This window comes from Dermacentor albipictus, chromosome 1 (assembly GCF_038994185.2).
Source record: "Dermacentor albipictus isolate Rhodes 1998 colony chromosome 1, USDA_Dalb.pri_finalv2, whole genome shotgun sequence".
NCBI lineage: Eukaryota > Metazoa > Arthropoda > Arachnida > Ixodida > Ixodidae > Dermacentor > Dermacentor albipictus.
Genome location: NC_091821.1, coordinates 443,861,884 through 443,888,012, shown reverse-complemented (window position 1 = coordinate 443,888,012; position 26,129 = coordinate 443,861,884). Strand labels below are relative to the sequence as shown.

The following is a 26,129-nucleotide window of genomic DNA, read 5'->3' as shown; positions in this document are numbered from 1 at the left end:
GCTGGCCAAGTCCTTCACTACGTGTGTTGGTTCTAAAACTAGCTGGGTTAAGTTGAAATTAAAGCAGACTTCGAAGAAATAAATGTTGATTCTACTATGTGACGAAGGTGGATAGCTATCCCAATTCATATTAGGGAAGTTGACGTGCCCGAAGAGCAAAATCTGAGTGCTAGTTTACTTCTTCATTAGTACATCTAGGACGCAGTTTAGCTTGTCAGCAAACCTATGCTCGTGGGGCGCGGTAGCAAACGACAAGTAAAATAGTTTTCAGGGTTTCACGAAAGAGTAGGCATAATATTTTAAGGTCGCTCAGGTTGTGAACAACGTACCAGGGTATCGTATGACTAACGGCGATGAGCACCGGCACCTCTAGAGTGCTGGCTGTCATTGACAGTTTCGTGGTACATGTACTTAGCAGAACCTATAAACAAAGTTTTGTGGGGTAATGAAAATGGAATTGATTTGGCCCTACAAAAGCCAAAAGATGTTTCCGGGCATTTTGTGCAGTACTAGAGTAGTCTTCGCCGATTCTATAGTTCGGCCATTTCAACATCCGTCCATTAGACAGAATTTTTCTTTTGTTTTATGAAAAAGGAATTTTGTAATTAAAGGGCCGTTTCGGTTATTGGAACGGCGGCGGAGACGATGCGCATGTTCGATCTCCTCAAGATTTACGCTTATGTTTAATTGGTCTGTGCCACGCCAAACGTTTTTTTTTTTTTTTTCCTCGGCCTGAGCGGCGGATTCGGATGAATTTAGGACTGGGATACCGAAGAAGATTAGGTTGCTGCGGCGGACTCGATTTTCTGCGTCATCGATCCGCGCTTATATATCGGAGATTGCCCGTGTCGGCAAGGCCGCAGAAGTCTTAAATATTTCAATCTGCCGCTGCAGGTCCTTTGGTCTTCACAGTGGCTCTCGATGGCATGTATTCCTCTGTTTAGTTCGGGCATCGATCTGTTAGTCTCGACTAGTTCGCTTTTGAAACCTGTGATCTCGTCAGTTAACTGCAGTTGCCCAGCGGATAGCTTCTTTAATTCAGTTGGTACAGTGTTAAAGTCAGGACAGCGGTTAGTTTCTATGTCGCCCGAGAGTAGCAGGAAGAAGCGTGAGACAAGAATACAATGCATAGTGATGGCAAACAGGCACTGGCGGCTCGGCAACAGTGCCGAAACATAGTCGCTTGATTTCTTAGCGTAAAGAATCCAAGGTTGACTGACCTGCATATTGAGCAGCAGCAGTCTAGCGTACTGTTTCGTGGCACAGCCCTCGAGCCCACAGATTGGCACACGAGTGTTTGTTGTTCTTTTAAAACTGACCCGGCGACGGATGTTGCTGACGTAGGCCCCTCCCTTGTGCCAGTGTTGCTGTAGCCAGTCACAGGTGGCGCAGGTAGAAGCGTTGGGGTGGCTAGCATGACTTGGCGAAAGACAGCAGGGCTACGCCAAAGGCACGGTTCCAGGCAGTTTGAGGTCACGCGCGGGACAGCATAAATGGTAGTGGGCACAGCTTCGCCGATCAGTGCGATGATCAAACCCTGTATATTGAACAGCAGAAGTTTAGCGCGCTCTTTCGTAGTGCAGCCACCGAGCCCACGTACTTGTACGCACAGGTAAGCACTGGTAAGAAGTGATACCTTTAGGCGCAGTGTCACGAAATATGGCGTGTACATTTATCATGACTCATCGTAGGGCCACACGGGACGAAAAAATCATATTTTGAATTAGTCATTCGAAAGACTCCGTATGGTCTCGTCGCAGCCCACGATATGGCACTAGGAATAGCACGCGACGGCATTTAAGACGTCACGAGAACTAACCCATTCTTAGCAAAAAACGTGGCAGAGTACTTGCGAGGAGTATCGCTGTGCACCGACAACGCACCTTGCCAGAAATGCCGCAGTGAGCGGGCCACCGCTGAAGCACTTTGTTACGGGAATGCCGTGCGTCGAATAAGCTTATGTGTTGGTGGGATGGGTTTACAGAACAAGATCAATTAAAAAGGGGCTCTAACAAGGACGCCACACAGCTATAAAAGAGGCCAGAATAGACAATTTTAATATATGAAATATATGCATTGTTTACTTATATTGTACATTGGTTTCTCTTCTTTATTACCCACCGTGATAATTCAATTGCTAATGCCGTAACCTACTGAACGGCCAGTCGTGGGCTTTTTCCAGCCATGGCGGCCCCAATTCCATTTGAGCGAAGTATAAATACATTCTTATACCGTGACTGATATACCGTAAAGCTATTCTAATCCGTTTCTCTGCTATATCTGCCGCTCGCCCTCCACGATTGGTCACTCAATTTTTGGACCACCTCTTCGCCTGTCTGTAATGCGAGGTCAATAGGCTGTGCAAGCTCCGCATATGATATTACCTGTTCAAACCGATTATGCATGATTAGGAAGAAAGAAAACGAGAAAAAAAATCCATTCCAATTGCACGCCTATTTTTGCCATTAGCCCTCGATTATAGGTCAAATTTTTCGGACCTCGTCCTCTTCACCTGTCTGTATAGCGACGTCGAACAACATCAAAATAACACCCGGGGTGACGTGTGCGCAGTAAAGATGCAATATTAGGCCAAACAATTTTTTTTAGGAATAACCGGAGACTGCTCCGTTTTAAAATAAATAAGCGATGGCTTCCGCTAATCTCTTTGGCACTGCCTACTCGGAGCTTCGAGGGAGAACAGATTTGCATGCGTTAATTACGAATTTCTGTGTTATTCTATAACGTATATGCATGCACGTCTGGCACGTATGCGATATCGTTGTGTCATTTCTTTGTGGCTGCGGATGTGCGTTAGGCCGCATTTTTAACCTTCGGTTGCACGTCGTCGACCAGCCATGGCCAGCTAAGCGAAGAAGGATGGACCAACCGCAGACGCCGGCCCCATATTCCTCGTCCTGTTATCTACTCTCACTACGTTAGCTGGATCCACCGAAATCCGGTCACCGGATGGCAACGCGCCGCCTGCTAATCCCTTCATCACTTTCCGAGTGACAACAGCAAACGCTTTGAGTACGGTCCATTCCGTCACATCATGGACACATCATCGCTCAACGACACCCGCTGAATGCCAAGGCAACGGACCTTGTCATCGCTAATATCAAATTACCGGAGAATTGGATTTTGCCAATTCCTCATCTGTGCTCAGAAACACATTAAAATATGAAGGGGGCAACATTATTTGCTTTTGAAAGAAACATATGCGAGCTTCTGTAAGGGAAGAGAGCGCTTGATTGAACTGTTAGACAACGCTACGGCGCCAGTCGGTGTCATATGCTTGACAAGCCGGGGACGTAAATCTGACGGCAGGAGATTGCAATATCATCGGAATGAAATAGTTTTATATTATACGACCCCATGTGCTGGATGCTCATTCATGATCCCTATATAGGCAAAATGGATTCACTTGTTCAACGTACCCATTGTATCCCGCACTGTGAGGTGCTTTTTGATATTAGAACCACCATTCTGCGTGTATGAATGGGTACTTGTTTTTTCATGTTTATATGTAAGGTGCTTCGGTACGCAACTATCAAAACACTTTTTATTTTATTCGCTAATACCCCAGCACGCTAAAGCCGCTGTCCAAATTGTTTTACAGCGAAAGCTGTACATAAGTAACCATCTGTAGTTTTTCCTGCGTCCGACAACAGAAACGGACTTACCGATTTCTAACAAACCAACATAAAATGGGTTTTTATCGTTTGCTTTGTGTGTAATCTCGTACGGATGCAGTGCGGCGGCGCAGATATCAAAATGCTGAACAGATTGGAACACTCGCCGTGAAAGATAGCGTGACGTCAGTGGTATTGCAGTATATAAGCAGGGAAGGCATCAGCGCTAAAAACAGCTGCGTTATCGATAGGGCGAACACGTATGGTTCATATACCCGAAGAACAAGATGCGTACGAGGAGCACCGGATGGAACAGCAACGAGTATGTAAACGGCGCCGGCGTGTAGCGACCACCAACGAAGAACTTTCCCGCGATGCTGAAAGAACAAATCATAACCATTCCACTCTGTGAAGATAGAATGACAGTGAAAGCAGTTTGCTTTTCGTGTTGAGAGATTTGACTGTCACCATCTTTCGCTACCATTGCATCTTCACAGATTGGGGTCGTATTTTTTTTCCACGACAAGCACTGGTACTTACACCAATTGCTACAACTTCAGCATGATATTTGGCGTCGTACTGCTAAATCCTGCTTGTTCATATTTGTTCATAATTGTTCATATTTCTAGCATAACACATTTTGTTATCATAAATAGACTGCTTCTTCCACTGATGAGTTCGACGATGAAATGGAGAGCGATCATTTTAAAGACATTCTGGCCACTAGGAATTTTCACATGCAAAGAAGAGAGCACATGTACTTCTTTGGAAAAATGAGTAAGCCACCCGCAAAGGTTAGCACTCCGCGCCTAATGTAACCTGTATTGGTTTTCAGTGTTTCTACTTTGCTGCCACTAAGCACAGTCTTTGGCTTGAAACATCACGAAACATAAAGAACTTCATAGAACATTCCTTAATGTGAAACAGAAAAGTGTACATCTAATTATGCGAAAGTGTCGGTACGCAGGGAACCGCATGTACTATGTGTGAAAGCTGCCTATGAGCAAATATATTAACTTGGAACACGAAGACAAAATGACTGCAAGACAGAGCGCTATTTTTTGTAGTTCAGCTGTTTTCTCTTCATTTCTCCGTATATCTGTGGATATATCCGCCTGATTTGCAGCGTGGAAGCAAGCTAGCGTCCCCGCGCCTTTGCCCGTGATGGCGCTTAAGCGGCGACTGTGTCTGCGAAGCGCACTGTCATTCAGAGCGGCACTGACAGCGAAGACATTCATGTCTACTCGCTCAGCCATGGGAATCGATCTGATGGTAACTTTGAAATAGTGCGGAGCCGCAAGGCCCAGCTAGGAAACATCAGTGCCACCCCGTCCTCAAGTATACGTCAACAGTACCGTCCGCTCGGAGTATTCAGAACCAGACCGTCATTTTTGTGCCGGAACTGTCCATCGATAACTTGCGACGATTCAACAGGTAATCTGCCACGGTGCTTCTGCAAGCTGTGGTACCAAATGATATCACGGATTTCAGCATCAACCCCTAAAAGAAAAAATCTCCAGGCTGTCGATGTCGCGATTGAAGTGACGCTGTGCACTAAGCACAGTTATCGACCTTGAAGGCACGAAGGTTCACTCTCGAATCCCGCTGGGCAGTAGCCCCATTTGTGGGGCATCTATGACATGGACGTATCCATCGCCAGCGCGAGCTTGCTGATCACACTCCTGTCGTCGTTGCCCGTGTATCTAATCTTGACAAGCCTCGGGTGAAGGTTGTATAAACGGAAAACTTCATTTTTCTCTTGTCGAGGACGGCAAATTTTTACATTCCATGAGTCCACTGGTCCCAACAGCCCTTCAGTGCATCAAGTGCATGAAGCTGGGGCACGTGAACATGGTGTGCAAAAACTCGACAGTTTGCCCACTTTGTGCTGAGCCCCATGCTACAGATACCTGTGAAGCCAAGACCCCGAGTGTTCCACATGCGTCAGTTCCCATGACACTCCATCGAAGTATTGCCCCACAATAAAAAAGACAATTGCGCTTTGAAACAAAAGGCATGAGATCAATGGTCTCGTTGGGATGCAGCGGCCACAATTAAAATACAACGCTCGGAACCCACTCAGACTTCAAGGATCGTCACTACCTCAGAGACGCGTATGGCACATCTGAAGCCACCTCTTCATCTGCCCCTTAGGCCTGCGGGAGTTGAGTCTAGCTCTGACAACAAGGTCCTGTCGGAGAGTATTAACAGTGAAGCCTAAACAGGCCCCACCAAAGCCTCAGCCTAAGCCACAGCCTCAACCAAAGCCACATTACAGATACCAAGGACCAGGGTAGAGTCCAAATCAGCGGCTCCAAACAAATTACCTGAAGAAGACAGGGAGTTCATTCAGACAGGAAGAAGCTCCTCCAGCACGAAGTGTACTGCAAGTGCTGAATGATCCTAATCCACTGTTCGAAAGCCTCGTGTAAGCATGATTGCCTCGTGCACGGCCTTGTAGCAAAAAAGAAGGCGACGATTTACCAATAAAATATCTGATGTCGCAGAATCCGCATATCAAGTTTCTCTCAATTCGATTCGACAACGTGCTTACTTATCCTTGTCATTTGTGAACGCACTGTACAGTTTCGCTGATACTATCTGATTGTAAGTGTTTTGTCTTAACCGCGTGCAGTACAAGCAGCAATGTAATCATTTACGTGCGCAGCGATATTGGCTAGGTCGCGTACGTGGTAGTACTTCAGGAAAACAGCCAAGATTTCTGTCTGTATGCAAAAACAATCATTGTGTCCTTCACACTTAGTCGAGTCTACATATCCCCAATGGACCACTTTGACACCGACGGGTCTAATAAGTACTTCTAACGATCACTACTATCTAGCTCATAGTGGGCTATGGGGTAGCACCAATATTGACTCCAGATGCAGCAGGCTCGCTAATTGGCCGCCGACTTATATACGTGTAGTTTTAATGGGGGCAGCCCATCCAAGTTGCCGAGCTTGCCATTGTAGCAGTCATAGGCGTTTATTTTGGTGTCACGGTGTTTCGCTTCGAATATCTAATGATGTACAGACGTAGAGACACACTGGAGGGACCGTAACGTGACATATCTCAGGTTATCGCAGTTGATCAATGTTTTCTTCTACCTTGCGTACAATTGATTGGTCAAGGCTTTAGGACCATACGGATGACACAAGTCGGGAACATTTTTCACACTATATACAAGCTAAAATTGCAGACGTAATGAAATCCTTCAACGACTCGCTTGCAATGTCAGCAAAGAGCATGGACTTTGATGTAAGACTTGAGACGCTGCATAGAGCATGTTAACAGTTGCAAGGAAGGTATCGGCAGACGATGTTTGTTCTAGATCTCAGGGATTCAGTACACATACAATGAAAAGCGTAGCATAGTATTGTCCAACTATTGTCCAACTATTGTCCAAGCGATGCAGATCGTTATTCCGGTCATTTGATCTTCGAAAAACACTGCCACACATGGAAAAGACCATAAGGTGGCTTCCCTTCAGGCAGAAAGAACTCAAGCGACTTTTCACGAGAGAATGTGGATGGTCATGAGTGCACACTCACAACTTATCCCTCCTGTGTTCCTTACAACAGCCTCCGGTGAACCTAGTTATTTTAGAAGCAGCAAAAGGACGGCCAATCATTCGTCACTGGCTCGGAATCAAATGACACTGCATTACTGCATGAGAGATGCCGCAACAGGATACATTCAATCGATTATTCGATAAGGACTTACGATCATTCCCGGAAATCTGTATTTGAAAAAAACTATTCATCGGCACTTTTATCCATTGTTATTTGCTCCCAATTAAATGAGACGCCCGACTCCCACTATTTCTGCAAAGCTAAATAACACGATTGAAGTCATATTTTCCTACCTTTTCTAAAATATCCTCCAATGTGTTGACCCCGCCTTCTATGATGTCTTGTGATGTGCCAAAGCAATGTCTTTATTTTTTCCGTTCCTGGAACCAGTGCGAATATCCCTTTTTTTTCTACAGTTCACAAACGGTCCTCTACAGCTTCACTATTTACCTCACGGTAAAAAAGAGCTTTGCTTTGATATGGAACACGGTGTTGTTAAGACATTCAAGGTGATTTTTAAGCAATGTCAAGAAATGGCTTCACGTAGGCTTGGCAGAAACCATGTGTTGGGAATGACGGGGCACGCGTGTTACTTTAAAGGAAACTTAGAGAAACAGATAGTGTCGATAAATAACTTTCTAAAATCAAGATTTGAGAGCATAAGTGTAGGTCACTATTGACCAAATTCGTATGTACCGACAGCTGGACCTCACCCACCAGCTAAGCATGCGCTTTCGTGGTTCCGGCTTCACAGATCACAGTTATATGTGTCATTGGCACACGAAACTACATCTGCAGTCCGCGGAACATGTCGCGTTTCTTCCCTCTTCTCAGTACATCACTTGTGAAGGGGCACAGAAATAGTTCATGTTTTGTGCTTTCAAAGAAGCTTTTCACAGCCACTTCATTTCACGCCGCTCACGGTACAAGTAGATGGTGTCTGACATTAGGGAAATACACCAACGTGTTCAGGAAACAGCTCACTGTGTCATCTTCGGCAACCACTTCGCTTACAAGGCTGCCCGCTCTGCCCACAAAAGACATCCAGACGGCGCCAAAACATTGAACAAAAACAGATGCCTCAAGGAAACTTCGTGTGCTTGCCAGAAAATAAATGCACTAGTTCTCTGGATTTATCCGATTGTCTTTGACTTCCCACTGCGTAAGCTCGACTCTTTGCTGGAACTTTCGATACCTAGTCTTTCCCGCTGCGAGGCACCGTTCTCGTACAGCCTATGACAGGCAGTGTTGTTTTCGAGTGCTTACTTCTAAGAGCTTTAAATGAGAGCATGCCATTGGGAACATGACCTTTATCACTTCTCGCTACGACGTTCAACGCATCTTTCTCTGGACAACGTAATACCATAGAGTATCGAGACCATTGTCTGAGTAAAAGATACTCGGACCGTGATGCCATCAGTCGCTGACGCAAAGCGCTATCCACGTAACGGTGCAGTTTAGGAAGTGCACCATCCTTCTTTCCTCTGCCTGTTCCCCATTTTCCTTACTCACCGTGTAGGGTAAGAAAGTGGACGCTCGCGTTTCACCTCACTGCTTTTCATTTGGTTGCTTTATCTTTCTCTGGAGCGGTCATGGGGCTGTAACAAAATAAAGGATATACAAACCTATAGGGATCTCTATGTCTCTGAAAATTATGTACACGTTTTTTTCGTAGCTGTGTGCAACTGCCGGGTGTATGGCCAATGTCGCCTTTTGTTCTTTATCCATTCTTCAGCCCATAAGAAATGTAGATGTACATTAAAAGTCGTAGAAACATTGCGAAGTCGAATGAAGCCCATCATAAAACGTAATGCACACAACGAATGTTCCCAATGTGGCAGAAGCCACAGGTGAAGGAAGAATAGAAGCTAAATTTTCTAAAACAATGTATTCACTCAAAACAAGTGTCGAAAGAGAGAAGCAAAAGTTACACCCTGTGTCACAAGGAACGAATACTGAAAAAAATTGATAGAATATGATTTTTTCCAAGCGATATGCAATACCGCATTCTACTGGTGTTTCGGAAGGCATAAGGGATTTTATTTATATAAAATCTAACAACTCATCCTTCCTATTTTCAATAGTGTTCAGATGAATAGGCTACAAGTAGAGTCATGTCACTCACACGCCTGGCAAAAATACGTACCTTTTGGGCAAATGGCATGGCATTCAAGAAGAGGCACGTGTGCGTATCATCATGTGCTCAAGATGTCCGGTTGCTGCTATTCTGTCCCCCAGTACCGTCCTTCATTTTTCTTTTATTTGGTGGAAGACAGAGACCACCCACGAAAGACAGTGGTAAAACGGGAGCAAAATATTGCAGCAGAGGAATGAGGAGACATTGCGGCCGTTGAAGGAGGGGTGAGAGGCGAGCATGCGTCCAAATAAAAAAGGCTGAAAAAAAGATATGCGCTGTCTACAGCAGTCAGTGCTCGTGTGTTTACCTGCATTCTGTTCCCGTTGTTTTCCTGCTTACTCTGTGGAGAGTGTTGTGTAGAAAGTGGCAGTGTCCTTGTGAATTGCACTCAGAACTTTATGTGAAAAATGGTGACATGCGGGGAAAAAAACAGTTGTGACAGACGGGATGAGAAGGGGGTGAGGAGGTAACAATCATCACGAGGGCTGAACCCGCCATTCGTCGAGTGAGGTTGGTGCAGCGGCGGTGTCTCATTTCTTTTTCGACAGTTCATTTTGTCTTTCGCATGCTTCCTGAACCTGGACTTTGAATTCCCCTCGCGACTCAACTCGCGTTCAGAAATAACGCAGCCGCGGATGCTCTCCAAATATGCCTCCGCTTTGCTCGCCTCGCTGAAAGTTCAGGAATGTTGTACGCACGTACGGGCATGCTCTAAACTCGGAAGACATTCGCCCTCCTCTACCACTCTCTACAAAGGGAATAGATGCATGCGCACTGTTTTGGCGAATGCGTCACTAAAATAACCAAAGTACTCCGCCTCCCCCCCCCCCCCCCCCCACTCTCGTTAACTTCCTCGGCGCCTTTTCAATTGTAAGCTTACTATATGTATTTCCCATCCAAGTGGAGTGAGACGCCTTTTGACTTTTGACATCATTTACTGTAAAGGCTTTTATTTTGTAGTTGCTGCAGCTTTCCATGTTCAGAAGTATTCCTCTTTTGTGTTTGCCTGGACTTCTTTGTCTCTGGGGCTGACACCAGAGCTGACACTGACACCAAGGCTGACACCTTGAAACTATACGGCGCTATAACTAACACTTCGCTAGCTCCGCGGAATGATTCCAGCTGTTAAGCGTCTGGTCGTTCAAGTTACGAGTTGTGCTTTAAATAGTTTTATATTTCATTTAACCAGTTCCAAATGTGCCCTTATATCAAATGATGCCTTCGTTCGAGGTTGCCATCCAATCTATAGGCAGAAATTCTGAACGCTCTAGGCTACAATGAAAGAATATATTGTAAGCAACAATAAGTACGTGCAGGGAAGTTCTCTGCAATGGGTGAATGTGTACATTGTTGTGACAGGCTTTGTGGAAGCATTCTATAGCACACATGGCTAAAAACAAGCCGTGATGTTACACAAAACAATCGAAGCCATTGAGACAATCATCTGTTCCGAGGAATAAAGATATGTGCTATTCCGTGGGAATGCATTCATCGTATGGACTAGTGTATTATCAAGTCTTTGCAGGGCACAACCGCCGTGGTAGCGCAGTGGCTTTGGCGTCTCACCGCTAAGCTCGAGGGTGCGGAGTCAAATACCGCCCACGGCAGCTCCAGTTCGATCAGAGCAAATTACAAAAATGTCCGCGTACCTGCGCATTGGGTGCACATTAAGGAACCCCAAGTAGTTGAAATTCTTCCTGAGTCTCCCACTGCGGCGTGCCTCATCATCATATCGTGGTTGCAGCAACTAAATTCTTTAAAGAAATTTTCTTACTTAGGTCCTAAAGTTCAGTCTTTCTTTCTTTTTCAACCTTCTTCCTAATTAAAGCAACGCTGGCAGGATTGGTTTAGTGTAGCCACAAGTGTTTTCATGTTTGCCAATCTTTTCACCACTTCTGCAATACTACTTATTACAAAACATATATTCACTACCCATGTGCACAGTTGTTTAGCACCCAACGTTTGCCTGAAACCTACAGGAGCAAGCTGTTCGGCTAGTCATGCAACAAAATACACTCTTTAAAGCTCCAAGAGAAATTAGCGTTATCTCACCCATATCAGGAATTAAGAAATACTCAATCTAGAATATCTAATGTATAGTATTCGTTTTATTTCAAGAAGAAATTCAGAAAGAAGTGTCACTTACTGTACTTTCTTACCGTACCGAATAAATTTACACTTCATGTGCTTATACACGTTTTGAAAGCACTGCAACACACATTACACTTACGATATGAAAAAGCTTGGCATTCCTCTAGATCAATAGTATATCATACAACAATACTTGAAATCATCAGGATTGACGCTAGCTTGAACTATATCGATTCGAATATTATTCTACGTGGTTACTACGCGTTCGCGGGCTAGTTGGTTAGGGTCCATGGTAGAGTGTGTAAGCACGACAGAACGAGGACATAGAACGAGACAGATAACAGTGAAACGCTGTCGCTGCGTATCTGTTTCTTTCTATAAGTCCTCGTTCAGTGGCGCCTATATAATCTATCATGAATTATTCTACAGCCACCGCAATTCAGGATTTGGCAGAAAATGGAGACTATAGTTCTCGTCGCCATCGAAATATATTTAGGACGTTGTGGGAGCGCTCTAACTAAACCAGCATTGAGCCACATTCTAATGTCTGCACTGCGCTAGCTGCCAGCTACACTGGCACCAAGCGCAAGGCGTGTTCCTCTGACCGATCTAGATGAAGCAACGCAGCACACGGAGGATAGCAGAAGACTGGACCAACGTTCCTCTAATTCGCCAGCGTACCCCGGATGCAAAATAATTGCTTTCCTATAAATAGTTCCTTCTTCGAGCACTTTGAATTAGCATGAACGCCGCTCGCAGAGGGCAGGTGCTGAAGAGGCGGCGTATAAGGGAACCAATCTTTACCAACCAAGAAGCATCGACCAGCAGAGAGGAAAGGTCTGCTTTGAAGGGAGAGAAGTGCGATGCCCCTAAGGCGTTGCTTTGTCGAAGCCACTAAGGCCTCGGAGAATTGGGAGACGCTAGACCGAAAACTCATCGCCGAACTAACCAGACCAGCGCATAGACGTCGACGAGCAGCCGGTGTCCGCTTACCTCTTCCGACGAAGAGGCTACCGATAAAACCCAGCGCACAGCACGATGGACGTAGCCACGTGGGCCCAGAATGAGAGAGCGCCTATCTTATGCGATGCCCCCGTGTTTTCGGAGTTGTTCCAAGCGACTTATAATGAGCATCGCGGAAAGGTCATTAATTCGGGCTCCGAGTTCCGCTATCCCTGAGGCGGGTAGGGTGGTATTCCTCCGCTTAAGGAACCAAGACTAGAAAATAAAGGTCTTTAAGAAAGGCAAGGAGCTGAAATGATTTGAGAATCGGAACCAACGGCGGCTCGATAGAACCGTGAGACCATCGCGCGCGTTGCGAAAAACAACAAAAGAACCCGAAATGCGAAGTACGCGCGAATTATTGTAAAACGACGTTCCCATGAAAGCAAGTGGATTGGCAGCTATGGCAAGCCACTATTCGTATATAAAGAAGTACGTTGCGCTATTAGGCTTCTGCAGTGGGAGGTGTTCTCAGTGACAGCACATATAAACCGAAAACTTGAGAAATCATAGCGCCTGGCCTGATTAGCCTTGTATGTTTCCAGTCTCCTTACTCGAGATGGATACATATTAGCAAGTTCTGTAAAGATGTTAATATCCAAATTTTCTCAACATGTGACTGCCGAGCAGCGTTGATTCGGCAAAATTTGACTACTTTACACAGGCGCCACCAAGCCTTGTACAGATTACAGAAAGAAATGTAACCGATTACTATTGCAATTATCTCGCAGAATATAGTCATGAAATAATATTAGCTATTGCTGTGCCATGAACGTAGCTGAAGAATTACTCAGAAGTAATTGCTCACTTGTGGGTTCCTTGGCTCTGAAGTTTTAATATCCTTGCACAATTACCGCATACACAACGTGTTGGCCTGTTACAATCAGTGCGGTCTTGCAGCCTTTTCTACAAAGCTTATTCTTACTGACAATTGCTGTTCAAAAAATTAATTAGGTCGTCTATTCCCGTTTTTGTAGTGAACACAACAGCAGCGACACTTACAAGTTATCTTGATGTGCGCACTGTGGAGGAAGGCAGTGTCGTAAGGTACGCAGGCAATCTCACAAGAGTGTCGTTACTGAAAACCACTACGCTGTGATCTTGGCTCTCCATAAAGGAACATTTTATTTTTGTTGAAATTCGGGGACGATTCCAGTTGTACCAATGAAAATGAGAAAAAAATATTTGGCCGTAAGTGGTACCCTGGCAGTAAGTGTCCTACGTGCCCATCTTTGCCGAGAGACACCAACAGAGGCCCAATTCATTGGCCAACCCTTGGCGGAGGGATACCACAACGCAACAGATATTTGGCGCCCGAGTTCGCCTGTGTAGTCGTGGGAGTCATTGTTACCCTAAAGCGTGGCAAATTTTGTGTCCTCTGTTGCGAGATTTCCAATATCTTTGTCCCAACTTTATTCATTTACTGTTCAGCGTTGATTTCATCGTTACAAGTTTTAAGTGTATTCTCTCTTTTTTTCCAATATGCTTCCCACAGTTTACGATGTACAAAAAGCTTGTACAGGTTAGCTCGAAAGTAACTCGATTCGGTCAAACCTTTGGATCAGGACTACTGTAGAGCAGGTGGCCGCTCGGGGACTGAAAATACTCGGCACAGAAATATTTGATTTTTTTTTGTTGCTTTTAGATGCATGTGGCCAGATATAATGGTATTTGGAGGAGTTATGCAAGACTGGACGTAAAATGCCGGGCGTACTGATGGCGAAGAAGCTGACGAAATACATTGAACATCTTCTCTTGCACTGTACAGAATGTCACGATCAGTGTACGGGGCTTTTGCCAAAGTTATTTGCTTTTGGTTGTCGACCACTATAGTTGGTTTGAAGCTTGTGTACATAGCTAGCGAAAAAACTGCGGGATTTTGTGGCAGGAGCAATAGTACAGTTTTTAAAGGAATCGGAAATAACAAAAGTTGCTATAGCAGAATCTGGTACGTTTAATCTACTTAGTCTTTTTTCTCCTTCTTGCGCGTATTGCTCTCGTAGCTTAGGAACATCGCACCTAATTGTTTATCCGATTCTTGCGTTTTGGTGTTTCTTTAGATTTACTGTCTCTGTTCACTCTAGTGCAGTGTATGAAATGTGGCGCTCAAGGCAAACTTGTTTAGAAGTGGTTTAAATATGTTTATATTTGTGCAATTTCATTTTGTGTTACCGTTTTATTTTGTACAGGCGAAGTTTAAAGATGGCGTCATTGCGTATTCTTTATAATGGTTGTTTCTCCAATCACAATCTCTTTAAGCGCTCTTATCATATCACAGGCGTCAACTAGCCGCCACCACCATCTATAGGCCCAATCCATTCGTTAAATGGACGCAGTGCGAAACCAAATACCGGTGATAAAATGCAGCATCCGAAATATTAGCAAAGTCTAGGAGGCTTTGCGTGTGTTCCAAACAGATCGGCTGAGCGCTTCTTTACATACGCTGGATTGTTGACAACCTCGCACAAGTATACCGAAACCGCTAAGTCCAAATTGTTATCTTCAGGCTTCTCCGAAATGTAAGGGGTTGCAGGATGCAAACCATTGCCATCCAACTCAGGCGAACGAAATGCTCCGCGAAACTGTATTCAGCATGAACGGCCCTGCAGAAAAAAAATTTCCTTCGCGTTAAGAAATATGACGGATGCAACGTTTCTTGGTGGGCGAGTACTTCTAAAAACTTAAGTAAAAATTAGGAGTTGGGAGAGTGAGGACAACTTAATTTTGCCGAAGTGCCCAACCAAGGAATTTGACAGCATAATCAGTTTTTGGCGCACCAACTAAGCCAGCTTCAGTAGTATTCAGTCAGCATTCAGTAATATAGCATATTATAGGTTATATGAGATGATACAAAACTACAGTTTACCATGAACATAGTAGGCACAATGGTGGACAAATAATTGAGCTACCGTGTACATGCTACGAATTCCTAAGAATTCTGGCACTCAAAATAAAACAGTCATTTAGTAGTAGACCTACCAGGGCCCTGTCATATCAATGAATGAGTATGAACTCTTCAGAGAAAGAGGCAAAAACAATGTACTACTTGGCACCGCGAGGGAGACGCTATTTAACACTGTAAGAGGGAACACAGCTAAGATGGGGTTCTCGAACTTCGAATGAGGTGAGTTAGTTACCACTGGCGTATGTAGGTGCTCTAAAGAGAAAATTTCGAGCACCTTTAGCTAGTATAGTGCTTGGTACCGTTGCGTGCACAGTTTTCATTGCAGTTTTCAGCGCAGTGACCTCAAAAAGACAGCGCTTTGCTGTCATAGATTTGTCATCGAAGAGTCTTCTTGTGGTAGTCGTCATGCTACCAATTTGGTCGACGTAAACCATTATTTCATTGGCGTTTGCGCCTTTGGTATTTCTGAGCGATTCCTCATCCCATCATTATGACATCGCTACAGATGCCCTGCGTAAACAACCCGTGAACTGAAAAACTGAAACTAATAAATTATCATCGCTGGCAGTTCATGCCGTTCCATCGTAGGCCAGGAGCGTTGCAAGTACGTCATGTTCTTAGGGTAGGACGGTTGTCGCGTCGATGGCGAAGGTTCCAATTCTGGCCATGACCATGACCAACACAAACATTTATTTTCTTTTTCATGGGTGTGACAGTGAACCGTTCAGCGTTTGGTTAGTGGTTTCAAGGCTTACCGCATGCTTATCAGAACATCCTTACAAAATAGGAGGTGTCTTGTCTTTACAGGCTTGATTGACACGGTTTGGAATGCGCAATATCATGTGTAATTGGGAATTTTGGTGACACCCTACACAAGCTTGATTTAAAGTTCGGTGCTGCAGATATCCAGCTACAGTGCTGTTACACATCTGACGTACTCAAAATGATATGTATACCTATGGCTCACATATGACGAAAGGTGTCTATTGGCTTGGGGTGAAACCCACTTCCAGATTCCTGTCCTATTCCTGCAAAGATTTCGCAAAAATGGTTTAATTTTTTCTGGTTATGCTTGTTGTTGATGTGTTTTGCACATTTATATAGAAAGAACATAAACATCTTTTCTGGGTGTTCATATGCCTCGTCGTTAGAAGGTTAACTGTACGTCAACCACAGGTGGGGCTCCCAGAAACCTGCCTAGATTTATGCAGGTTAAGGACTCCTGCATTCACAGCACACGCAAGCAGATGGGTGTAAAGCACACACAAGCACTAAACCTTCGTCTTCCTAGTTCCTTTAGGCACTGCAATATTTAAATCGCCAAGGATCAACAATGCCAAATATCTACGTTGCTAAGGTGTATTCCACTAGTGTGTATTTGGAAATAGAACAAATCTCGAAGAATAATTTTTTTGCATTTATGAATACTGGTAAGTCATCGACGTACATTTTTCCTTACTTGGCGCAGAGCTAGAGCAACGGCGCTCACAGACTATCGGGAGAAAAACTATATCGCCATCAGAGTCAGTAAAAAGAAAAGAAGCCACCTTTGGAATCTGCAGGCGACATTAAGATGGAGGGAAAGCAGTGAGATACACGTTAAGCCAAATTGGGCTTTCTTTAACAGGGGCGGGGCACATTGACGTTTTTGGCCTCATCCCATGCACTCTGCATTCGAAACAACAAAAAAAATTGTCTAATTCTTTTTTCTAAGGACTCCGAAACAGGCATTCATGCCTTGTATATTCTTGTATGTACATTTCACACATGTATAACCAACAATTATTGTTTCCTCTGGATTTTCTATCTATGTATATGCGCATATGATCATTAGGGAAATACTTGCCGTTTCTAGTAAATTCCTACCGTTTCGTCAAGCATTCACTGTAGGGCCCTGACCACTCAGCATCAGTAACCGAGGATTGCCACATCCACTTTGTGATGATGTATGGGGTTTATTGGCGCAAGGGCCAATAATGGCCGAAGAGCCGGTATTTTATGAGGTGTAATAGTGTGCTAAGTTGTTTTCATCAACTCTATTTTAGTTTGTTCTAAAATCTTCCTGAAGTACTGACTTGGAATGTATAGCTGTGGCCTAGTCGTACAGCGCCAGCCTTGGCTGAGGTAGGTAGCAAGTTCGATTCCCACCAACGCCGCGCACCCACTGGTTCTTACATAGGCACTATGGCACCCCGGCCTGACATTCGGCTTTCTTCAGGCGCGATGCGCTTGAAAAAAAAAAAAAGCCTGCGCCTCAAATTCCCGTCAGACTCGTTGTGAGCGCGAAAAAGAGGAGGTTTGGGCCGATCCCATGGCGGTAATTTTCCACGTGGCGCCCAAAATGCACATATTGAAGTGGTGGCGCCTTCGGGTTTGGGACAAACACACCTTTACAAGCGTTGAGGTCCCATATTCGTCGGCCACCAGACCGGAAACGCGCTTATACCTATTTATCGGTTTAGTCTCAGCCGGCAGCACCTGACTACCCCATGCTGTGGTGGATGCTCTTCAGCAAGGCTGTCAGTGGTTGAAACTTTCCATGTCCTACGTCGTCATATTCTTCATGTCGTTCAGGGTCATGTCCTACGCATTCTTCATGCAGCAGTGGCGGCGATTATTATATATTGTTAGTTATTATTATTATATAATGAATATAGTTATTATAGCTATATTATAGTTATAGCTAGTTATAGGCCATGCTCTGCGCTATAGCCAGGCCTCGAAAAAATTTCGATATATTTAGCCGTGTAGTAAAACTGTTATAGTACAGAAAACAGATCTGTACAGTCGTTGAAATTGATTATATTTTAATCTATCTATCTGGTTATGTTCAGGTGCGTTTTTTGAGTGAGCTATCTCAAACTTCCACATTTAACGGCCGCTTTCGCAAGAAATTCGTCCTCGCAAAGAGCAGTCTATTACGAAACAAGTTTATTACGAAAAAGAAAGATAACAAAAACTAAAAAAAATACTAATGAGCGATTGATGTGTCATCATTGGCTCGAATTGACGTGGTGGGGAGGAAGATCGGTATTTCGCACAAAATTTATCACAGTAGCTTTGAGACTGTGGCATAAACTCAATTAATGGCTGGCAACGTCTCTGTCGATGCCTTTGCGAAATTTCAGCGCAGCGAGCGTTATCAACAATGCCAAAGTAAAAGAGAAATGCCCGTGGTACTCATCTATGAGGGAACCTTCTTTGTTCTTCAAGTTTCATGGCGGATTACAGCGCCAGCAACCACTGCCTTTTCTTTCATTTCCTTATTTTCTCGATGTATCATCTTCCCCTTCGCGTTGATTGCTTAGCGCTTCCTTTCTAAGAACACATCATGGACTGAATTCGACCAACCTTACGTAAGGAAACTAACTATGCACGCAGACTCACTTCAAATGCCACACTCAACGCAACTTAGGCAGAGAAGATGATGTCAGAAGCATGAAGGGCGTTGGAATGGACGAGTATCAAAAGTTGGGAAACCTGCTCTTGGTGTTTCATTTCTTTTATCTTTTCTTTAAGTAACTCCTAATAATGGCACCAATCCTCGGTTCTGTGTCCACATTGGTGCCGCTGTGGTGAAATCTTCTGGCGTACTGAGGGCCCCTTTCTTCGCTCGCGCACACCGCACAGTCCCCACGCGTCACAGAGGGCCTTTTACTCTCCCTCTTTGGCGCTTTAAAAAGTTCTGGTAATCTAATATTCTAACCCACATGTCTTCTTGTTCCCGGGTAGTGCCGACACTGTCTGAGACAGAGGCACAGAGAGGTGCTTCTCATCCGCATAAATTCAGGCGTGTCTACCGTTTCAAACTATCGATGCTTTCTTGTGTCGTTTTTCCGACGGCTCCTTTGTATACCTTTTTCTTTCTCTTACTTTCTGCGAAATACGCTGAGGCAGGCCTTTTGGCGAAACAATCTTCTTTATTAAATTGCATAGAGTAGCCATAGTGCATCACCTTGAGTAGGCGAGAAAGGCCAGAGAGCTGTATTTTTGTCATATAGGACAGTGTACCTCCAAGCTCGAACATAGGTCAGACAGGTTGGTTACCTTTTGCACTTGGTCTGTGCGACATTATGGCAGAATTCCGCTGTCCGTTAAGTGTTCCGGTTTGTCATTTACTGTACGCACTGTCGCCGATATCACACAAGCGCTCACGTAGGAGGTGGAGCGTTGAGTGAATGACGACATTTTGTCGCTTTACTGCAAAGTATGGCAGTAGGTGTAGGCTGCGATAAGTCTCGACTCCTTATGCTGCATGCCTTGAAGTCAAACAGCACTGATCTTTTCACGGGTTTGTAGCTATCTTTCATATGGACTTTTTTTTTAATTATGCGCATGGGACCCTTTATGGAGGAGCCGCATAAGAAACCAAGAAACAAGGGACCAAGGACGCACAAGGGAAATTACTTGTGCTTACTAATTGAATTAAAGAAATCATAAATATAATGGAAATGAAAGTGGATGAAAAAGCATCTTGCTGCAGGTGGGGAACGATCCCACGTATTCGCATTACGCGGGCGATGCTTCACCAATTGAGCTGCTGCGGTGCTGTTCTCCCACCCGCTTTCCGGGGTATTTATGTGTTACTACTAGAACTAGCCCTGGGAGTGTTAGCCAGAGCCACTATTCACAAACCTTGGCGGCGGATATGGCACATCCTTTCAGCCGCAGGCGCCACGAGTACGTCATGCTTTACTCGCTATGCCACTGACATTACTTTTCTAGATGCAGGGTCCTTCAATATCTGTCTTCCGCTCGCGAAAATCCCTCTTAATGCTACGAAAGTGCATCATATGTCGCCCGCAGTGGAAGCACAGCGACAGGGGTCAATAGAATGGCATTGCAGCGGACTCTGGATGGACGCCATATGCGTCCTGGGTGCACTTTGAGTTTGTGTAACGGCCGACTGCCATTAGAGGCGTGTAAACATTGCCGGCGCAGCATGCATTTTGCCGCTCAATTTCAGCGCGTTCAAAATTGAAGTGCGTGCAAGGTCGCAACTACACTAACCCATTGTTCTAGTTGCAAGCTGACCTACATCTTTATGGACAGCATAATTCAGACTCGAAAACGTAAACTTGGGACGACTGCATGATTAGAAAGCGGATACATAGTGATTACATTTCGCACTTTTACATATTTTCGTGTAAAATGCGTTCGTTGCTGTTCGAATTTACATTTTTGAGCTCTGTGCACATCTCCCTTTTCGTGACAGTGGCGCTTTGTGAGAGAGCCGATTTTCTAACATTTGTTGTATGACTGCGTGTCGGTCCAGTTGCAAAGGCACCGACGAAAACGTACCTCTGTTTTGTTTCTCTTCCAATGCGGACTCCGCCAGAGTGGTGGAAGCGAGGCATTTTGCGCAGAGAGACTCCATTCGCTTTTGACTAGAAACAGGTTCGTATACTTTGAAAACATGGTATGTCAAAGGTGCTATTTGTGTAACACGTGCACAGTGAACGCAAACGTTCCACTGTATTGTGAGCGCTCTGCTCAAAACACACCCTATTCCCGAGATTTTCAACGACCTGTCGGGGTTACACACTTGCCTAAGCTAAAGAACAGCTTCGTGGCTCTATGCAGTCCACTGATATGACAGTTCTTCACAGCATTTACCTTCCGTTGAGACCTTTAAGAGCACGACGACTCTAGCCTTTTATTAAAGCAAACAGATTGTCCTGCAAGTGGATGCGTAGCTAGCACACATTGAAGTTCCTGCCCAAGAAGCTTTCAAAATAATTATTCCCCCGCGTGGCTGACTTGTAAACTATAGAAAGTGAGTGAAGATTTATTTCACTATTTCAATCGTCAATTTCATCTTGTTTACGACGACAATATTATTTATCTATCATTTCGGTTCAGTCGCTACCCCGTTCTGCACAAAAGCGCAAGGTCTCCGGCTGCAAATCTGTCCACTAGAGTCTTATTTTTACAGTCCTATTTTAGGACGTTCCACACTATCTTTGAATGGTTTTAGAAAGTTGATTCTCCGAACTGAAAGCTCGGATTTTAATATGTAAGTCACGCATATGCTGGTTAGAACGAGCCGCCCGAATTCTACAACGGTTTGGTGTTCAAATGGTCGTGCTACAATTGTTCGTAGTACTTGCTTTCGCGTCAGCGGGAGATCTGTGACACACTTTAATAAATGAACGGTTTCGAGGAAGGGCGTGGCAAAGCGCTGTCATGCGACAAGGTTCACCGAAAATTTTAATGTGTCAGAATTGAGACGATCACGCAAACGAAAAACAGTCAGCGTCCGCCGGTTATCTCGAGGCGTGGGAGAGGAAAGAACAGCGGAGAGCAGGAGGAAATTGCGTCGTGTCAAAAGAAGAGAAGAGGAGTGTGAAGAAAAAAGAGGCTAGAGAAGTTGTGAGAAGGATAAAGAGGGTGGTGTGAGGCTAGATCTTAGGTGCAGGAAGAGAGATGGAAAGGTAAACATCTATTTGATTCCAGGTCTGGAGTGTAGAAGAAGGGAAAAGGTGTGAATCACGCTGTGGTGCGCACCGGTTCAGACAAGTTTTGAGTAACTGCGTGTAACTATAGCTTAAAATGAATGCAGAGCTGTCAACGAGCGGTACGGCCAGTCGTACGGAGGAACGTCAGCGAAAGACAAAGTCAAGAAGGTGTACGAAAGTGAACGCATACGCGATTGATGCAAAATACAAAGTGAGAAATTAGCCGTGTAATTACAAGTGGTAGGCGTCATTAAGAAACACTGTAGCGTTCTGCACATGTCTTCTTGGTTACCTAAGGTTTGCGAAGAGTAATGCTCACGCGTTGAACCATTTTAACGACAATTTTATGTCTTATTGTGCCAGCAACTCGAATTGGCGAGCAGGTTCATCACAGAACGCTGTTGTGTTTACCTTATTGCACCAATGCATCGCACGTTTAATTATTTACCTTAAAGTTCCGTAGAATCTTCAATCTTGAAACATGATGAACTAAATGCGGGGAGGCACCTTTCCAGATGAAAATTTACAGTACTCACGCTAGCCTGGCCATGTGAGCGTGGCACAGTTATGACTTTCTATTTGCGCCAGTGCCTCACGCGGCAGTGTCTGTCCCTATATAGAAGATTCGCCGAAGCATCCTGACTAGAAGAATAGCATTCAACAGAGCCAAGCAAGAAGGACAACAAGCAGTATCCTTATCTTGAATACACGTCACCTGAATGTAGTCCTCAGTTTCACCCCTTTCTTTTGTCATATGTACAGAGTGAAAAAAAAAATTGAAAAAAAACTCATCGTTTTGTTTATGTATTGCCTGTTCCACGAGCTTTGTGAAAATTCTGCACTTTTTTGTGAGCGCCTTGCAGTATATCATTCACATAAGAGTACAGTTTCGGGTCTTTCGACAACCTATACCTTCTTCGTAAAGCCTACAGTTTCTCTAGTTTTGTTAATTCACGTTTCCCCTGATCTGGCGCCGGGGCTGAGCATCTGCTACATTCTGCTACTCAGCATCAGCTTGTGACTCCAATTTCCAACCGCGGTGGCAACATTTACAAAGTGGAGAGACGCTCGTGTAATATACAGTTGGCTACGCAGTAACGTTTCAGTGGTCAAAATCATTCGCGAGTCCCACGATATATGGCGTCTGTCCTATAGTGAGGCCTCGAGATGCCCACAGATCAATCCGTCAAGGAGTCTGTTAAAGCATCAATAATTCTAGTGCGATATTTTTTTTCTGAACCAACACGCGTCAACTAATACCAATATAGCTCTCAAACCCCGAGAACCCTATTTTTGTATTGCAGGGTACCGCGTGCCACACATGAGTTGTAAAATGGTAAGCACACCGAGTAAGCTGCTATCGAGAAAAAACATGTACCGATGATGCGTTTTGAGTCAGCAAAACATCAACATCCTGGCCTCTTTTGGACAATCTCTGAAAACAAATATAGATGCAACCATCCACATGAATAGATCATGCACTGCTGTTGGGAATGTTTTCTTCTACGGATATGTATACGACTTAATGGACAATTTGTTTACCAACTTGTTAATGATTAACGATGTTTATGAACAGCGACGGTCTCCAGTAACAGAATTCGTCTACACGTGTTGCGGAAATTGGGAATTTTATTGGAAGCAATTACATCTCATCATGTAGAGAAACAAGTGCAAGGAGCCGTTGAAACGTCAGACACTGTCACTGACAAGCAAAATAGGCAATACGGGCTGCCGGCTGACCTCAATTTCGTTTCAGTGGCGGAATCGACACCATTACACAGGTTTTCATGGAGTGCTTACGTAAAGCACGGCTGCTTCCGATCCAACGCTGTGTGTCTTTGCGTCACTCTTTCCGGAATATGGTTACCTGACGAGGTGCTGCCACGCTTACGACATAAATGAAAGCCATCCAGGATGTGGCGCAACGCGACACACGAGCCCTCCTTTCAGGAAGTTGCGTTGTTTCGAAATCTTTTTTTTTTCTTTCTTTGTGTGGCGCGTCTTTTTAGACACAGTTGCAGGAAGCTGGGTGTTTAATCCCTAGAAGCACCGCAATTACGACCGTGAAATTATGATCCTCGGTGCATTTATAATTGCTGTAAAAGAATTTCGCAAGAACCAGCGTTTCATTGATGCTGCAGCGAGACTTTTGTACTGCGCTTTCAATTTCGCAAATGACTCAGGTGCCAGACTTCTCACGGCGACATATTTGTAATCCTGTCAAAAAATAAACGGAGCCTCATTCAGAGCGCTGATTTGTAACTTGTTCCTTCCGATCCTGCAGTGGTAACTATTTCGGCCTTAATATCATATCAGCTCGTTCTGCTCATTGATTGATTGATTGATCCATCGATCGACTGACAAATTTAGTTAATAATTCATTCATCTAATGAGTCACCGTAGCAGAAGCACAAACATATAAATAAGGGCATAAAATGGATATAACAAATTGTGCAAAAGTTAGTGCCCTAAAACATATTTTCCATATATATCGTGAGAATGGGCGTTCACATTTTCACGGGAAACAAGAGCAAAACAAATAGGACAACCATCAGCATTTTTCTTTGTTTTATTTTCGATGCATTGCTGCGTGCTTACAATATTGAAAACAATGATATGGCGTGAATTGATAATCGTTTCTCTTTTTAAATGTGGGTTCTCCTGCAAGACGCGCACACACACACACGCACACGCACACACACGCGCGTCTTATTTATATTATTGAATCACCACATTCATCATCCCCACATAAAAGCACATCGCTTCATCGCGGTTTATCGACTGCTGTAACTATTTGTTAGATTCATGCAGGCGCACATTCTGCGCAGCGTCGCGCATCACGTCACTTATGAAAAATAAGCACTACCAACATAAGTATCGCACTGCATAAGACAGAACGACACCTCCCTGCGCCCGCGTCTGTCCCTCTGTGAATCCATGAGAGTGCGTACAAACGGCGCAATCGCCGGTCGCTGTGTGTGTCACGATGGACACTGTACGAAGGCGTGTCCGTCGTGACGCCAAATTCGATCCGATTTCCTCGATATGTAGTAGAAACAACGTGCCCTTTCTCAGGAGGAGTTCTGTGGCCGCCACCTTTCACTGACATGAGTATCATGAGTCATTCTTCCTCCGAACAGCAAGCGACTGGAACGACCTTCCCCATGAAATTGTAGCCATCACCTGTCCATCAACCTTCCTAGAAAACGTTACATCCCACCTGTCATCGTGAAAAAAAAATGTTTTACTTTCTCACGTTAAACCCACCCCTTATATAAAACCCCCTGCAGGGGGTCTTTAAGGAAATAAAAATGAAATGAAATGAAGACATGGCCACATTTTAGGTATGATGTCAGTTCTTTTTCTTTTCGAGAAATTTTTAGTTTTCACCTTATTCGCTCCCACATTATACGTCATGTTTTTTTTTTTTTCGAATAAAGGAGAGTATGTGTTCCCGTTACTTGAATCTAGCCGTCGCATTATTTTGCTATTATATCTACGCATGGAGCTCGTTCAGATCCCAAAATTTTAATATACAGTTCTTTTGCGAACTTGTAAATATTACCAACTTCTCTTGGCACAGCGAAGGCTCATGGTAGCCGAGCATTTCTTGGTGTTTCATGGTAGGAGAGAACTTGCAGGCGAGGATCCGACGCGCGGTAAATAGCGAAAAGATTCTAGGTTCCGAAAAGAAGCCGTCAGTAATTATTTAAAAGTTCGTTTGCTGCAAAATAAATAGATACCACGAAGTAAATTAATAACCGCCGTAGAGTTTTTTGACGCCGGTCGAATGTGCTCTATATGCTATCACCGTATAAAACGCAGGGTTTTGGGGCCTTATTAGGACACTGATGGAATGAACATGTTACTTTTAACAAAAACTTGCCTTCCCACGCTTGGTGACCGGTCCTAACCGGCTGACGTGGCTTCTCCTAAACCTCCATTGCCTCTCTTCAGGTAAGCCGATGAGGGACTTCTTGCCGTCGTTGCCGGCATCGCCTTCCGCAATACGAAGAATAAGGTCTTGGGACAGCTAATTAGTGACTTCTTAGTGGTCTTGCAATATTACAAGGCGCTAGTGGTCGCCAAATTCAGACTTCTCCAGGTGCAAGCATTTTCCCTTGTTCATAATTCTCTGCTTCTCGTCAGCCTTATGAATAACCGTCTCTAAAATATGTACCCAAGCAAAATATGCCTCTTACTTTGTAAACGACCACAAATAGTAAAGAGCACCTGAAAGGTGCGTTGTATAGAAAGGGTATTGCTAAGCTTGTGGGGATAGTCATATGCAGACAGTTTTACGGTGTATTACGATGAGAAGTCTACGTTGAA

At 44.4% G+C, this 26,129-nt stretch overlaps 1 protein-coding gene across 1 annotated transcript in view; it reads left to right on the top strand.

Moving 5' to 3' along the window:
- Nucleotides 1-1,485: 1,485 nt before the first annotated feature.
- LOC135903084 (nephrin-like) overlaps nt 1,486-26,129 on the top strand; it is a 342,159-nt gene continuing 317,515 nt past the window's right edge. Inside the window, exon 1 of the mRNA XM_065433454.2 lies at nt 1,486-1,612. The gene's annotated coding sequence lies outside the window, so the exon portion shown is untranslated. The remainder of the gene's footprint in view (nt 1,613-26,129) is intronic.